At 42.8% G+C, this 18,640-nt stretch overlaps 1 long non-coding RNA gene across 1 annotated transcript in view; it reads right to left on the bottom strand.

Moving 5' to 3' along the window:
• LOC133470253 (uncharacterized) overlaps positions 1-18,640 on the bottom strand; it is a 90,405-nt gene that overhangs the window by 63,786 nt on the left and 7,979 nt on the right. Inside the window, exon 2 of the long non-coding RNA XR_009785931.1 lies at positions 9,808-9,912. This is a non-coding gene — a long non-coding RNA (uncharacterized LOC133470253). The remainder of the gene's footprint in view (positions 1-9,807; positions 9,913-18,640) is intronic.

Below are 18,640 nucleotides of genomic sequence, written 5' to 3' on the forward strand. Positions count from 1 at the left end.
ACAACAGCAATAGTCAGAAGCATTGTATGTAATTGAAAACTATGTGTATCAATAAATAGTCTATTTATAAGTGGAATGGGACTGAAAAATGGAAGATTCACTATTAACCATCAGCAGTGAAGTGACTACCAAGATACATACAGTGGGACCGCGATAACACAGACCCCAATATAACTGATATCAGATAAAACAGACCTTTGGGACTGGACAGCGTGTCCCAAAATAGTTTCCATTTGTCACTTAAACTGCCGTTGACAAAGTCTGTCAGTTCCAGAATTGGCCGCTGTTGTTTACTGCCGCTGTGGTGCAATGCAGGCAGAGAATGGGACTGATGTATTTACGGGGTCACAGATATACAATATGACCAGATCCAAATCCAAAAGATGAGCCTACGTGGCGGCCATGTTGAATGTAGGGCATCGATGTGGCGATGGTTATACCGATTGTCTATTGTGCCATAGAGTGCAGCGCACAGAAAGATAGAGAGAGAGAGCGAGAGAGAGAGAGAGAGAGAGAGAGCGAGAGAGAGAGGCATGGCGGCAGTGTTAACTGTGAGGAATACAAAAGTCTCTGGAGTCTGGAACATGCGATTTTTTGATACAGTAAAATTTTTTTTTTTAATCAAGCCGTTCGCTTTTGGCAAAGCATTTGGAACTAGTAAGCACACTAATTCCTCGTGGCTCATGAGAGCGACTCGCCTATGATGCGCAGTGTACATCAACAATGTCACCGTGACCAAGCACACAGGTGTGGTAAGTTTGGATAAAAGGGGAAACTTTTTATATTTACAATAATTTTGTACTGTATTGGCCGTTTTAGGCCACGAAAAAGACCTACAAAACAATAATGTTGTACTGTACAGTATTATGGGTGCATGTGACCTAAAAAAAAAAAAAAAAAAGTGCTTCAATGTAACGGACATTTGGCTATATTGGACGACCCCTCGTTCGATCGAGGTTCCACCGTATATGCATATGAATAAATAGCATGTTAACAGAATACTATATAGTATACATACCAGAGTATTTAAGCAGGTGTAAAGAAAAGCAGCAAGTGTAGGCGTTACCATTTTATATGATGACTATCGATGGCTCAACAATACTCTAGATACACAGGAATAACTAGCTTATCTGTGCTTCACCATGCTAGTCGTTTGACATTGTAAAGTCAACAAACATCCACAAGTAGGCGTTTTATTATTTGTTATACAAACTCATGAACAATGTAAACGATTCAGCACTCTAATGCAGAGTGTCTTTATAAGTCATAAAGCAAGCATGGACAGTATCTCCAAATGTTGTTTTTGTTGTTGTAGCCAAAACACAATTGTGCGATATCTGTTGGTGTTTTTGGTTAAATATTTGAAGATGCTTGCTTTTCATTAGACAGTGACACAATGTATGTCAAATATTTAACTAACTTTACCTTGCCTGGTTTGATGGCAAATTGTCATTCAGTGGTGTGGATTTAGATTGACCAGAGTGGCTTCAGAATTCCACTTCATAACTGTAGTGGGAGCCCTAAAAATGATTCCTGACTGTGGCTTTAAATAGTTTTTGCTAAGGTCTCTGAATACACTTGCCAATTACCATGAGTGTTTTTAAATGGAGGCTGTGATTGATTCTCATTATTGTGACCTCTTAATTTTCCCTGACACAGTTAACCACACTGGGTTTCCCTGCAAAAGGTTAGGCAGGTAATTCATCGCGTGATTGGGTTCGCTTGGCAATTAATCACGCTTAAATGCATAGCCTCACAGAGTGATCATTTAGGAATAATGATTAATGAAAGTGTCAAACACTTCTCACACTCAATACACGGCAGCATCGTTGATGTGGGGCACGTGTGTTAAACTTCCATACACATTGCAGTGAGCCTCCAGCAGCTGCAATACTCGAGCAAAACAGACACTCGGGGAGGAAAGGATGTCTTCAGCGTTCCCATTTTCTCTTCTTCGCATCTGTGTGCGTGTAGATTTCTCTTTGATAACACAGCTGCAGTGGATGTAATGTCTGGGATATTCTCGTCTCAAAATACAGGTGCAAGGTCGAGAGGATGAGCTTCTCACCTTGTAGGCATATGGGGGGGACGTTTGAGATAGTTGGCTGTCACTGTTGAGTCAATTAATTACAGAATTTGGCAGGAGATCAATCGTTCAATTGAGGCGATCCCATTTGCAACCTGCAGCATATTGAGACAGTAACCTATGACAATGTTAATCACGAGCACAACAGCAGGTTAATTCCCACATGTAATTAGTCTACATTTTAATTCATAGAAAACTAGCACTTTTCAAAATTCTTTTAATTATATACTCACAATTAATTATATTGCCCCCCCCCCCCCCCCCCCGCCCCCTAGTCCACCCCACCCCACCCCCCGTTTGTTATCAGCAGTGCAGATGCAAAAACATTTATTTTGCAGAAGAGGAGATGAAATAAAAAACTCCACCTTGGAAAGGAGTGGCAAGTCTCTGCTGAGTTGCCACTGCGTCTGGTAGGAATTTACTGGATTAGCTCAGTCACAAAATGTGAGATGAACCACATTGTCAATCACCCTGAGGGCAGAGCAGAAAAGGAAGCGCTGTCAATCACAGGATGTCTTCAATCGTCCCATTCACATCGCCTCCTGGAATCAGTCTCTCCCGCTGACTGCTCTTTGACATTTAACGCACCAGGGCCACAAGGATGGCGAGGGGATAACATCCTGAGATCCTCTCCTTTCTCTCCATCTGTCTTATCTTTTCATTTTGCATTTTAGCACAGCAACCTATGAGTGTTGATCGGAATATCGCTGTTATTTGGCATCATGGCTGTGAGAAACGACAGTAAAGCAGACAACACATTCAATGGTGAAGAATAAAATAAAAGAACAGAATGGATTTGGCCTCGGTGGCTTACTCTCCAGTAAATCATTTTTACTCGTTGAAGAACTTGGAGTCACTGACTATGATCACTCTTGGGCTTTCACCAAGGTTGTTACATTTGAATGCCGTGGTGTTTGTTCATTTACTTATGCAACTCATTCGCACGATGGTGCGGAGGTACCCAAATAAGGTTCCTGTTAAAATATTCTGAGTATTCATAGAGAAATTGGGAGATCAAAATATACAACAATATTTTCAAGAAATACAAAAAAAAAGGTCCAGCAAACTGTATCCATTCAAAACAAAATGCGGAACCTCGATTTAACGCACTAATGCGGTGAGGGGTCGTCTGTAAAAGCTGTTTGTACGTTAATTTGAAGCACTTTTTTCAGACCACTGGTTAAAGTCTCCCAACCACTTAGGAAACAGGTACAAAGTGTGGCCAGAAGGGTCCCTTGAGGCACTTAAAGACTTTTGCCACCACAGACTGGACCATGTTCAAAGAGCCTGCCACCTCCAACTCCATCACAGACCTTCAGGAGTACACAGAGCCTGTTATTGCCTACATCAACTAGTGCATGGATGATGTCACCACCACTAAATCCATCACTGTCCGTGCCAATCAGAAGCCATGGCTGTCTGGGGAGGTCTCCAGACTACTGAACTTCCGCAACGCGGCTTTTAGGTCTGTGGTTGAGGAGGGCCTGTGGACAGCCAGGGCCAATCTGTCCCGTGACATCAGGGAGGCCAAGGAGGAGTACTCCAGGAAGATCGCCCATCGCTTCAGTGACAGCAGTGACACCAGGAGTCTGTAGCGATGGGTATTCAGACCATTACGGAATATAAACCCTCACCACAGAACTGCGACAGCTCCACCTCCCTGTTAAATGAGCTGAATGACTTCTTTGCTCACTTTGAGGGCAGCTGAGAAGATCATCGGAACCTCTCTTCCCTCCCTGCAGGACATTTACAGCACCCGCCTCACCCACAAAGCCCTCCGCATAGCGGGGGAAGCCACCCATCCATCACACAGCCTCTTCAGGAGTCCGAGGTCCAGGACTAGCCGACTCAAAGACAGTTTTATTCATCAGGCTGTCAGGAATCTGAACTCTCTGCCAGCTCTGCCCCCGCTTCCTCTTCTGTCCTCTGCCCACCTGACCTCTGAACTCTGACGCCCCGCAAACATCTCGATGCACACACAATCACACACACACGCACACCAGACTCAGGGTCGCAGCAGCCACTTTTGCAGAATTGGGGTGTACTTCATAAAATGTCTAATTTGCCTTGGTTCTCTGACCTTGACTACGTTGCACACGTCACCTGACCTTTGATATTTGCACATTCAATGAATACGTTTTATACTATAGTTTATTTAGTTTTTATATTGATGTTACTATTGATGTTGTCTATTTGTACCATCATTTCAATCTTCTGTATGTGTTACGCATATTGAAGAATTGACAATAAAAAAGTCCCTTGTCTACTTTGTATGGCCCAAATCTACAACACTGGCATCAAAACAGTAGTTCAGAAGATCCCGAGAGAAAGAAATATTTCAAAAATAACAAGTTGTAATTAAATCCCATGTTCATAGACTATTACCACAGTCAAATCACTCATTGATTTCAAAGTGACAAGTGTTTAAGCCTTCGCCTTGTCTTGTCTTGAGACACCTTGTGAAATTTACCATGAGCAACTTCTAATCTGCCATCCTCCTCTAATGCAGGGAGATGAAAAATCTAACTCCACTTTGTTGTCTTTTGCTCTTCCCTTGTTGGTATTCTGCGGTGACCGCCTGGCTCCGAGTGAGGCACACAGAGTCATTGCTCTTTTGGCTCCAGCCCTGACACCTCGTGCCCTCAAGTATGGACTCCTTCGTCGCGATCTGATCAGCATCTTTATAGCTTATCAGCCTTGGGGTTCAATTTCGTCTTGGATGCTTTTACAAATGAACGCAATCACGGGTGAGCCTGTGCATCCTGATTGCATTGAGAGAAGCGGGTGGAGGAAAGTTTAGTGGATTACAGTGCCACTTGAGGATGGAGCACAAACACACAGAGGCAGCCTCAGAGGGAGCCGGCTGTCTCAACCTCCCCGGAAACATCACCCCAGCCCTCCTCGCCTGGACTATTGGCACTCACTGCATGTACTCGGTCTTATTTCACTAAAATAATATAATTGTCTCCCATCTTATTGCTTGTAAAGCCATCTTCTGTCCTCGGGCAATGTGTGTGATCAATGTACTGGCTAACAGAATCAATTCTTCCAGGAATACTTTGTGTTTGTGAAACGATACCAGGCAGCAGAAGTAGAAGAGGCGGCCGCAAGTGTAGGATCCCGTTTTACCAAGATTCGTTTAGCAACTTGGACCCTCCGGTACACACCGGATAGAATGGAGCCTGCCATATGTTTTGTGTTGTTCATGTAGACCCTGTGAGAACTAAAGTAGGGCAGAAAGGGCAGTTTCTGTCCCTGAAGGTACACTAAAGTCTTAGATCACGCCTCTTAATCAATTCAAATGATTTAGGATTTAGCCAAGACCCCTTTTTATCTCTCAGAATATTAAGTCATTTTACCAAGGGGGAATAGTCTGTGAAAGTCATCCCATGGGAGTTTTAGGTTGTTGTAGCTGAAAAGAGGTGATGAACCAGAAACTTTCTTCACAGTGTTCCAATGCTATTGTTCATAAAAATAGCAATAACATTGAGCTTTTTCCAGACCCATAAAGATAGATGCATTGATGTTTCCAAATTGTGAAAGTAACATATTTAGGTTGTGAGAGTATAGCAGATGCCCAAGTCATTATTTGTATTCGTTGGATCATCCATGGCTTCCAAATTGCATGTGTGAATACATTTATGCTGATTGTGTTTTCCCTGAAATTTACATTTTCTTGCACTGTGTCCATTGTACATTGTATGTGCAGAGGTAATCGGGTCAATAATTACAATTTACTGAGTACATTTGTTTGTGTACTGGCAATAATAAATCTTGGCGATCAATACAATTTCCCACATTTGCAGCTACGCAACGCTGCACTGAAACTTTGACCCAAACATCTTGATTTATGTTTGCAATGTCGCTACAATGAATGAATTAATGTCCCGTTACATGTTCCCAGTCTACACCTCTCCTCTAATTCTACAACTAAACAATGATCTCAAAAGTGAAAGTGAATAATGGGAAACCTCCAGGCCGGGGAGTAATATTCCCAAAAACTATTACGGGGGGAAACTATTGGGATAATCCCCTCTGGGGAGGTCAAAGAGAATGAGCGACGAGAAACTGGGAGCGAAGAGTCGTCATTTGGCATTTTTAAAAAAACATTTATTTAGGTTATTTGGGACTGTTATCTGTAATATATGGGGCAAAGTTGTCATTTCCTATCACCAAATTTAATGTGGAAATAGCCAAAGAAAAATAGATACAAGCGTCTGACAAACATGACTTTGAAAAAAAAATTGAATATACAACTGGCTTGATAAGCCTTCAGCACGAGCAATATCAGTCTTAATAACCATGGAGAATGTTCCAGGAAGTACCATGACATATTGAGTTACTTCTATGCGCTTGGAAAAAAAAGGACTTATGCAAATTCAGGGAACGTCTTCGCGATTGTCATTCCGTTGTTTATTTTGATTAAGCGGAACCCGGCAATGCCAAATGGTGTCTTTCGCTAACGTCGCCGCGATGATTGAGTTAGCCTTTATTGCATTTGTGACTTTGAGTTCGGTCCCTTGTTCTGCAGCTCAACCGGCAAGTGAAGTCAAGTCCGGAATCCTTTCATTTCCTTTGTAAACCACATGCAATTTTCTTTATTGGCTGGACAAATGACATACTCCACATGTCCTCTTGTCCGTGCACCTTTGACTTTTTTCCTACCCGTTTTCAACCATTTTGTTTACTTTTTACAGTCACTCCTTCAGCTATCGTGTATTGTCTTCCTTTTCTTCCTCCATCCTGCCAGGCTCTCTAGCACCAGACTCAGTCCAGTCTTTGGGTAGCACAGGAAGTGAAACTGTAACACTGAGTTCACTGGTAATTGGCCACGGTCACGCTAGGCAAACAGGAAGGAATCTGTAACTGATTAGAATTCTTCCTCCTGCAATAATAGTCTCCCTATACCCCCTGTCCCCACAAAATTAATTACATTCAGGGGTGTATTCCCACTATTGGTTTTCCTGTTTGGAAACTGCAATGTAAAGAGACAAATCCCAAGACAACACAACCTAGCTGCTTTTTCAATTAAACAGAGACGGGATAAGTCAAAAAGGCTTGTGGAGAGGCAGGAAGGCATCCATCTCTCCATCTCTTTATCCAGACAAAGCTACTGTCTGGTCTCCCTCAGACTGCTGAATAATCCCGATGGTTGTTTTTTTTTTTTTTTGACTGAAGCTCTCTCTTGGAAAAGAGAGACAAACCTAACATAAAATTACAATATATATTAATTATATAAAACAATCTATATCAAATACACCAGTAATACTCAATTTTCAAAACTGCTTATTCTGTCGAGGGTCCCGGCTGACTTTGGGCCAAAGTCGGAAAGACTCCATGGTGGACCAGTTGCCAATCACAAACTGTACAAACACAGACGACCATTCACACTGGCGCTGAGCGGAAGTTGAACCCACGGCCTGGAAAGAAGTCAGGCAAGTAAACCCCTCACCGTCAGTCACCTTACAAGAAGAGAAATGAGAATATGACTACTATTAATAACAAAAATAACAACACACAAGTGACCCAGGGACATTTCACAATATTTTGAGGGGAAATCCTTTTAATGTTGAAAATATGTGTGTATGGTAGTGCACTAGGTGTGTGCAAAGTGCAAAAACAATTTTAAAAAATAAAACAGAGGGCCTGACTTTATCAAGCCTTAACCTCTGACTCTTTTCTGTTTGCTTAAAAAAAAAAAGAAACATTTTTCTCTTTGTTTTACATGTTTATATGGTGTTTCTTTTAATCATGTAAAGCACATTGAGTTACCTTGGGTATGAAATGCGCTGTACAAAGAAATTAAAAAAAATAAATAAATAATGTAAAAATGTAAAAAACATTTGCTGCGGCTCAGTCAGTAGAGCGGTTTGTCCGGTGACCGAAGGGTCATCGGTTCAAATAACGGCTCCGACTGTCCGCATGTCGAAGTGTCCTTGGGCAAGACACTGAACCCTAATTTGCTCCCAGTGGGCCTGGCAGCGCCTTGCATGGCTGCAGTCGCCCGTGTGTGTGTGTGTGTGTGAGTGGGTGAATGTGAGGATTTGTAAAGCGCTTTGGACACTCTGATGGTTATAGCGCTATATAAGTGCAGTCCATTTACTATTTACCATAGTTTACCATGTGGCGCAGTTACTTTGGCTAAACAATGTCGTATGCATGATGCACCAGAACCACAGGATGCCTGGTCTACATGTCGAAACGCAGGGACACTCGCCACTTTGCAAAATGAAATTGGAATAAAACAGGGAAAGTTTTTTTTTAAAAAATGCATTTTTGTTTCATCTTCACTGAGAGACACAAAGAGCCATGGCTGCTTCGAAAATAAACGAATGCCAAACAATATGTTTGATGTCCTATATTTAAATTTGTACGGTTACTTACATTACTCCTACTTCCCTGGTCTTGGAACTAATCCGATTGATATGGAAATGTGTGCTCTGTTTCATGACAGAGTTGCGGAGAGAGGAAGTGAGAAAGAATTCCCAGGTTCTCTCCTACTCAAAATTTGAATAAAACAGATTTTCCCAATCCTTTCGCTTCATTCTCTTGAGAAGAAGGGATTACACAAAACACTGAAAAGCTTCACAATGAGCTGCTGTATTTGGTGATGGACATGTTCCTTGCATGCACAAGAGACTAATCTGGAATGCATAAAGTAAATATTGAGAGCCCCATAAACTTGCCTGTTTAATAAAATAATCTTAAAGTATTATATATATTATATATATATATATATATTGGACTTTTCACCGATCTGATCTAAAGCCTAGTATGTTCACATACTTTTAATATGATACGGCTCGCAAGCAGGAAACAAAACGTTATGTAGCCTAGCAAGCTAGTGCTAGCGCTAACGGTTGTACGTAAACATGCCGGTGTTCTGTCGAATCATGCTCTAAAGTTTTCGATGTGTGTGAAGTCATTTAAATTCAATAAAGTAATTAAATGACCGTACACTAGCACCCATTATATCTGTCATGTTGTAATGTTGGTTTGACCTGACTGATTAGAATACATGACCTGACTAGAGCAGTGATTTCCAACCTTTATGGAGCGCAGGCACATATTTTACAATTGGAAAATCTCACGACACGGCAACAAACAAAAATGTCACAAAAAGTAGATACACAGTCATTACTGTATGTACTTTCTGCCATTTTATAGAAGAGCATTTATTTGTTTTGTCTGTCACTATGCCTCACTGGCATAAATAGAGGAACAAAGGTACATTATTTCTTGTAAATGAATAATTTTTTGAGCTGTTAAGTAAAATTGAAGATCGCTCCTGGCAGACGATATTCAGCATACAGTACACAAGTATATACAGTAAATGAACAAGACATTTAAATAGACACATTGCTCCACCTTGTGATCGGATCGGTCATATAAAGAGAGAGATTTTCTCTTGTAAAACAATCAGCCAAAAATATTTTTGTTGCCTTAACTGTAATATAATGCACTTTCAAGCATTCATTATCAAGCAAAAATGTCATTTGTATGTACTGTAACTGAAATTGACAGAAAACTCTGTCTGTCTAAGTTCTGGTCATCCCACTCAGGCTCAATAATACAAAGCACACAAGTCTTTTGCAGCTACAGTAATGTTAGCGCACATGCAAGCCAGTATCTCCAAGCTTCCTGCACTCGACCCAAGCGAGGCTCTTATCTGCTCCACACTCTCTGATTTATCTTAAACAGCATTTAAAATCATCACTTACCAATTGCCTTCCTAAGCTAAACACCCATTCCGGCGTGTGTTGTCTGTCATTGGGGTTGAAAATTGGGGATTGGACTGGAAATTGGAACCATTGAGGATTTCGTTCCTGGAAAAAAAAAAAAAAAAAAAAAAAGAGGAATTCAAAGTTAAATGAGATCATGCATGCCAAGGGAATGTTTAACCAAAGGGCAAATAGGAAGCTGGAGATAACAGAAGAGAAAACAGCTTAATGTTTTGGCTGCAGTCTGTTTTTGAGACATCCATACTATTTGAGTGTTATTTTGGGGGAAAAGTGTATTGCATTTGGACAGGGTTATTTCATCCATTTGAAAATGTACGTGAGTGCAATTTAATCTGTGATTTGACATTTACATGTTCCTGCACGTGATGATAAGACCAAGTGTGTGTGTGTTTGTGCTTGTGCTTTTATAGCCACGGAGGAATGTGACTATATAGGCTTTCCCACTTTTACAGCGCATTTGCGCAGGTGTGCGTAGGTGAGCGTTCATCCAGTAACACCGCGTCTCGGGATGTTTCAAGTGGTGCACCGCAAACAATTAACCTTGAGTCATTGATTGTGCCTAGCTCCAGTGATGCAAATCTCCCATGACAAGTTCACTTCAAAAGAGTGGAATTTGGACGCACCCAGACGTTGCCACAACAGACATGCAACTGCTTTGCTTTAACATGAGAAGACAACGATGGGATGCGCGTCATTTTTCACACTTACAGTAAATGAAGAGCATTTACAAACTAAGGTGACACATAGGTTTTTCCATTTGTTAGTAATGAGGCACCATTTCTAACGCTTGAGTAAAGATGCATAATTGAATGATTTGCATTAAATAATTGTATTTATTTATTTATTATTATTATTATTTGTTTTTTGTTTTTTAAATGGGAGGCTCCAACTATAGCGACAAGCTACAGTGCTGGAACTGCTTGATTTATTACTCAAAAGCAGCACCATATACTGAACTGTAATCAGTAGTTCTCAAACTGTGGTACAAGTTCCACTAGTGGTACAGTATGCGGGCTCCCTCCAGGGGTATGCGAAACAATCACGGAATTACATTTTTAAACTGCATAATGAGTTCAATTCATTTGCTTTTAATCGTTTAGAACTGTTTGTTTTCAAACATTTATTTAGGTACAATTTTTATTTAGGTGACACGCTGCATCTGCCTCACAGTTCTGAGGATCTGAGTTCAAATCCGGCCTCGCCTGTTTTCCCCGTGCCTGCGTGGGTTTTCTCCAGGTACTCCCGTTTCCTCCCACATCCCAAAAACATGCCAGGAAGTGAATTGATGACTCTAAATTAACCGTAGCTGTGAATGTGAGTCTGAATGGATGTCTGTTTATATGTGCCCTGCGATTGGCTGGCGACCAGTTCAGGATGTACCCCGCCTCTCGCCCAAAGATAGCAGGGATAGGCTCCAGCACGCCCGCGACCCTAGTGAGGAGAAGCGGTATGCAAAATGGCTGGATGGATTATTGTTATTATTATTATTATTATTATTATTATTATTCACCATCCATCAATGCATCAATTTTCCATACCGCTTATTCTCACTTGTGTCCCAGGCTAGGCTATTCCAGCTATCTTTGGGCGAGAGGCGTGGTACACCCAGAACTGATCGCCAGCCAAACATAGGGCACATATAAACAAACGACCCTATTCACACAAACGTTCATACATACATGCAATTTAGAGTCTTCGATTAACCTACCGTGCATGTTTTTGGGATGTGGGAGGAAACCGCAGTACCCGGAGAAAACCCACACAGGCACATGCAAACTCCACAAAGACGAGGCCGAATTTGAACCCGGGTCCTCAGAACTGTGAGGCAGATGTGCTCACCAGGTGCCCACCGTGCCGCCATCCTGTTGTCATTATTATTATTATTATTATTATTATTACCCATACATTTTCCATTTGACCTCCTGTGGTAGATGTTGCACCTCTTAGGAAAAGATTTCTCACTGTGATGCTTTGATGATCACAGTTGTGGCTTGTGCATTCGTGTATCAATTGTCAAGGAGGAGCAATGTTTTTGTCCTGGCCGTGGAACAGTGGACCAGGTCTACACCCTCAGTAGGGTCCTCGAGGGTGCATGGGAGTTCGCCCAACCAGTCTACATGTGTTTTGTGGACTTGGAGAAGGCATTCGACCGTGTCCCTTGTGGAGTCCTTCAGGGGGTGCTACGGGAGTATGGGATACCGAACCCACTGATATGGGCTGTTCGGTCCTTGTACGACCGGTGCGGAGTTTGGTCTGCATTGTAAGTCGGATTCGTTTCCAGTGAGGCTTGGACTCCGCCAAGGCTGCCCTTTGTCGCCAATTCTGTTCCTAACTTTTATCTCTAGGTGCGGCCGAGGCATAGAGGGGATCCGGTTTGGTGGCCTCAGTATTGCATCTCTGCTTTTTGCAGACGATGTGGTTCTGTTGGCTCCATCTAGCCGTGATCTCCAACTCTCACTGGAGCGATTCACAGCCCAGTGTGAAGCGGTTGGGATGAAAATTAGCCCCTCCAAAATCAGTCAGGAAAGGGTGGAGTGCCCCCTCCGGGTCGGGGATGAGATCCTGCCCCAAGTGGAGGAGTTCAAGTATCTTGGTCTTGTTGACGAGTGAGGAAAGAATGGTACGGGAGCTTGACAGGCGCACCGGTCCAGCGTCTGCACTGATGCGGACTTGGTATCGGTCCGTTGTGGTGAAGAAGGAGCTAAGCCGAGAGGCGAAGCTCTCAATTTAATCTACATTCCTACCCTCACCTGTGGTCACGAGCTGCGGGGCGTCACCGAAAGAACAAGATCCCGGATACAAGCGCCGAAATGAGTTTTCTCTGCAGGGTGTCCAGGCGTCTCCCTTAGAGATAGGATGAGAAGGGCGGGGAGGGGCTCAGAATAGAGCCGCCTCTCCTCTGGATTGAGAGGAACCAGATGAGGTGGCTCAGGCATTTGATTAGGATGTCTGCTGGACGCCTCCCTGGTGAGCTGTTCCGGGCACGTCCCACCGGGAGGAGACCCCGGGTATGACCCAGGAAACGCTGGAGAGACTACGTCTCCCGGCTGGCCTGGGAACACCTCGGGATCCCCCTGGAAGACCTGGTTGAAGTGGCTGGGACGGGGAAGTATGGGCTTCCCTATTAAAGCTACTGCCCCCGTGACCCGACCTCGGATAAGCGGAAGAAAATGGATGGATGGATGGATGGATGGATGGATGGATGGATGGACATACAGGCATGTGTGAAAATGCAGCAATGTCAATGTGGATATCCATTACTGTTATGCCATGTCAGAAAGCATTTAATGCATGCCGTTATTAAAATTACTTTAAAGCTGGTGATGTGCTAGTTAACAAATGGATTTGAATAGTTTCATTGTGATTTCTTTTGTTTTTATCTTCTCTGATGGAATTCACGTTTAAATCCAGGATGACAGGCTGTAAGGGAGCACTTCTGGATTATGATGTTTAATATAGCTGCGATAATAATCGCCTCATCTTGATTTACCTGTGTGTGTGTCTGCGTGCGTGCGTGCGTCCATCCGTTCTATCGTATGGACAGGTTGAGAGGAGAAGTTTTCAGTTCGTGGACTAAGGTGCAAGTGCATAAAAGGAGAAACATACAGCCAGCCCAAACTTGTCAGTGTCCGAAAACGTGTTCTTCCAAATAATGAAGGGAGAACTTGATGAAAACTGATCAGTCTGTAGGAAAGTGGATTTTAAAAAGTATACTAATTAATGCCTTTAAAAATGACACAGGTGATGCTTTGTATCTGTAATTGCCAACACCGTTTAACTAAGCGATGACCATGTTCAAAACCAAAGCGTCAATCAACAGGCTGCTGTCAATTTTACACAGGGTGATGTCACATGAACTGAATACCTGTGAATGTGTGCCATCTTTTCAATGAATCATTTGGCGCTGTGCTTTCTTTCCAAATTCCAACTGGCGTGAAACACTTCAGACGGAACATGAACCCAGGAGCAATATTTTCAGCAAGCAAAAACTAGTTCAAAGACATTTTTCCCCTCACGCTCCCCAATCCTCAACTCACTGTCCTGGCGTCTCGTCAAACTCCAATTTGCAATGACTTTGACAAATACATTTTTTTGTTTTTACTTTGTTGCTGCACTGAAGCCCCCCCAGCCATTGAAGCATACAGTGATTAGGTGCAAAAAAAAATTAGAGGCATGGTTTATTAGTGAAAATTAGGTGTAATTGAGGTTTACGGTTGCAATGTGGGCATGAAATCACTGGCTATGTGTAGTGAAGAAGTTTTTAAGACCTGAAGACCTGATGGTTTTTATTACAGTTTTGCAGTTCTTCGTCGAAGCAGGATTTTCAGACCTTAGCGCCGGTCTTTACCAAATGTACGACCGAGACAAAGCGGTCCCAAGCCTAAATATTCAGACTGTGAAAAAGCCCTGCTCTCCACAGTCTGGGCCATCAAGCATTTCCCCAACGATATTGGAGGCCGAAAAGTGACCGTTCACACAAACCACCATCCGGTTACCTTCCTTCACAACCAACGCATCAGAGAAGGGACCGTCACCAACGCTCGCATCGCGGCCATGCTCATGGTTCTTCCACTTCCAACAAGACAATGACCCGAAGCACACAGCTAAATTAACAAAGAAGGGGCTTCAGAACAGCTGGCACGGTGTACGACTGGTTAGCACATCTGCCTCACAGTTCTGGGGACTGAGGTTCAAATCCCGGCCCCGCCTGTGTGGAGTTTGCATGTTCTCCCCGTGCCTGGGTGGCTTTTCTCCGGGCACTCCGGTTTCCTCCCACATTCCAAAATCATGCATGGTAGGTTAAGTGACAACTCTAAATTGCCCGTAGGTGTGAATGTGAGTGCGAATGGTTGTTTGTTTTTTATGTGTCCTGCGATTGGCTGGCGACCGGTTCAGAGTGTACCCCGCCCCCCGCCCGAACATAGCTGGGATAGGCTCCTGCAGCCTGTGACCCTAGTGAATAAGTGGATAAGCTGTAAAGAAAATGGATGGATGGATGGCTTCAGAACAACTCCGGGACTGTTCTTGAATGGCCCAGCCAAAGCCCTGACTTAAACCCAAATTTAAGGGGGTCTGAATACTTTCCGTACCCACTTTGTATATACGTGTGTTTGTGTGTGTGTGTGTGTGTGTGTGTGTGTGTGGGTGTGTGTATTACAAGTTTTACAGTCGTGATGAACCGTACTGACCAATCGAGTCCCATGCGAGTTCAGCCACCCCCTTCAGCCAATCAAATCTGCATCTCAGGCCGTAATCACTGATTGCGCGCAGCCCGGACAGAGACGAGGAAAAGCGTAGCAGGGGAGACAGAAATAAACTCAGTGTGTAAGTTGAGTTAAAGACGGAGAAAGATCAGAAAATGACCAGTCAAGGATGAACAAACGGAACAAACGGCATGTAAAATGAAAGTGCCATTTTTTTTTTTATTATTACTTCTCAGTGTTCCCACTGTTTTTTTAAATCTTGGCCAGATCTGTGGCCTTGCCACAATTATGTCTGTGAGCTCATCAGGCAGTTCCTTTGACCTCATGATTCTCATTTGCTCTGACATGCACTGTGAGCTGTCAGGTCTTATATAGATAGGGGTGTGGCTTTCCTAATCAAGTCCGATCAGTATAATCAAACACAGCTGGACTCCAATGAAGGTGTAGAATCTTTTTAAGGATGATCAGAACAAATGGACAGCACCCGAGTTCAATATATGAGTGTCACAGCAAAGGGTCTGAATACTTACGGCTGTGTGATATTTCAGTTTTGCTTTTTTAATAAATCAGCAAAGAGTTCAACAATTATGTTTTTTTTTCTGTTAATATGGGGTGCTGTGTTTACAGTAATGAGGGAAAAAAATGAACTTAAATAATTTGAACAAATGGCTGCAATATAACAAAGAGTGAAAGATTTAAGGGGGTCTGAACACTTTCCGTACCCACTGTATGTATATATATATATACACACTGTGTGTGTGTGTGTGTGTGTGTGTATGTAAACACACACACACACACATCCATCCAATCCATCGAGCACCCGTCCTTGCGAAAACTCCACTAGCCACCACTGCTTTATTTGGTTCATTGTAGAGAAAGTCCAAGCTGCTATCTCGCTGCATTACATCCATGGACATTGTTACATTCCCTGTGACATTACATCACCTCTGATTGAAGCCTGACAGAGTTCAACGTTTCAAAGCAACACACAAGTCAGCGATTTGTAAATCAACGCCACTCTGAAAGCCAGGTCCAAAGAAGCAAAACAGAAACAAATGTGTAAGTTGTCCTTCGAGTAACCAAAACAACCATGAGTCCAATTTCCTCCTTTGTCACTTTCAGTGGCCTTTTTTCCCCCTCAAACAAAGAGCGAGCTGAGAAAAGAAAGCGTCGGCAGCCTGACCGAATCACTGGCGGCTCTCCTGCCCGTGCACAAAGCTGACATCCAGTTTCCTGAGTGAAGTCATTTCCTCACTAGACGTATTGCACAAACACAAGGGGGGTGTTCAGGGGGTAAAGCCTCACCTTTGAATTGAATTCTACCCTTTCATCGTCAAGCACAGATGGGCAATTTAAAGTCAAGTTAACTACAACTTGACTTTATTTCTCCCATTTTTAGTGTTACGAAAATGACACAAATTCTCCGAGTGTCTGGCTGGATCATGTGTACAGAACTTATTCAAGGGCACAGTGCTGTACGATGAATGTGTTTGAGAACTCGAACTTTTTTTCTCTCTCTCTCTCTCAAACTTAAATCTAAAATGCATGTCATGTTGTTTTGAATTTACCACCCTGCTTGGGCCTTATTTGATGTACTATCTAGAAATGCAACTGAATTCAACGTGATAGGGAGAGCGAGAAAGAGAAGCCTTAAAATACTGTCTGTGAGAGATGTAAAATTTATGAATACCCGCCTCACATCTCAGTGTGATTTATGTGAAATAATAATACACTATTTAATGCTTAAACATAGCTAGGAGCGATCCCTGGCTATCAAGATGTACAATGGAGTAATGTGGCTGCAAGACAAATCACCTTGTGGACTCGTGATGCTTATTTAAAGGTTCACAGGCAGATATATTAAACTATGTGTAATTGTACACTAACTCTGCTGTAGGCGCAGGCAGCAAACACAGGAGGAGGCCAGTCGCGATGCAGATGGAGTGGTGTAATCAATTTGGCTCAAGCGTCGCCTTCCACAAGACAGAAGAGGAGGAAGTGGGGAAAAGGAAGGGAGTTGTCATCTTGTTCGGCGGCAGACCCCAAAATTTGCGTCATCGCTAATTGTACAGTACTCTCCGTACCCGAATCTCTCAGGATGGGCGTAGGACTGGATTCATTAATTGCTTCGTTGATATTTTAATTGGAAGAGAACATTTTGTGTCTCACTGATTTTAATTGGAGTTTATGGTCTCAATAAAAGTAAGTATTGCGACACCTAAACCAGAGCTCTCTGATAAATGCATCGACTTTGGACTTTAGAATTTGGATTTTTGGCATGTGTGTGTCTGCAGGAATTACGGTTTAAGTCTTCCAAACTGTTTGCGTTCAACTTGATGAGTTGGGGCGAACACCCTCTATTTGTCTCAGGCTACGCCATCAATTTTCAGAACAATGAAAACACATGATATTTTTTTTTTTGTTTTAGATATTTGTCATACAATTAATTAATCAGGAATTACAGCAACTAGAGTGTCGTATGTATTTTTTTTATTTTTTTTACGTTGTGCTGATTTTATCAAAAGATGGAACAAGTTTAGAAAGAGCAGTTACATGGGTAGTGATTGATGTTCAACTGATTGCCTCATTTAATTAAACAGCAAATCTAGCATCAGTCCAAATTGTCCTGATCTGATGAATTGGCTGAATTTTACCACCAAACGCAGGTAGGATAAATAAACAGAGTAATTACAATGGTAAATGAAGCGTCGGCGAGTGAGCTGTGTGGGCTGCGGCCGTCTCTCCTTGGGTGTGCTGAAGAAGTGAACAAGAGGCGTTCCGGAAACTTTCTCATCTTTCTTGTGTCTCCCAGTTAAAGCCTTTGCTGAGGTGGCATACTTGCATACACACAGACACGCATTACTCGCACAAACTCTCACTCAACATTTTCAGCTCGACGCAAACCGCAATGTGCGTCCCCGCCCCCATCCTGGTGCGTTCATGTGCAATTATAGCTACGGTGATCCACAGGTGTTGAATTTTTCTGGCAAGTCATAAAACACGATATGCCTGACTTGTGCAGTCAGCCAGGTCTGTAATTTCATTTGCCTTTTCTTTAATTTTCCTTCCTGGACCCCACAATCCTTTTTCCTTCTTTATGAGAGAGCAGACACTTTCAGTATTATTATGTATTATGCTTCGTGCCATGGGGGCTCTGGGAACCGAACATGGCTATTTGAATAAGGTTTTCAATGGCGGTGGTGTGCTTCATTTATCTTGGACTTTTGGACATGTTCAAACACAGAGGCGTTGATTTCCAGACAAACTACATCATCTAGCATTGAGTTGTGCAGGTATGAGGCCTGATTGAACTGATTTAAGATCAGGAACTAAGCCCATGCACCGACCTACTAGATAAATCAAGTGCTCCTCGCATGGCTCGTATATTTAAGGTAGATTCATAGCTGCAGTCGGGCCGGATGTCGTGGCACGTGGGTGAGTCTGTTGGCGGGGAACTGCAATGTCCTCCAGGGGGAAACTACACAAACTCTGTCTGACATTTTAACAACCGTTGCCTGATCAGCGAGAGGTAGCTGTGGAGTCATCCAAGTACGCACCCTTCCTATCCTCACAAATCCACACTAACTTGTAGAAGAGAACGATAAATT

This window comes from Phyllopteryx taeniolatus, chromosome 20 (genome assembly GCF_024500385.1).
Source record: "Phyllopteryx taeniolatus isolate TA_2022b chromosome 20, UOR_Ptae_1.2, whole genome shotgun sequence".
Taxonomy (NCBI): Eukaryota; Metazoa; Chordata; class Actinopteri; order Syngnathiformes; family Syngnathidae; genus Phyllopteryx; species Phyllopteryx taeniolatus.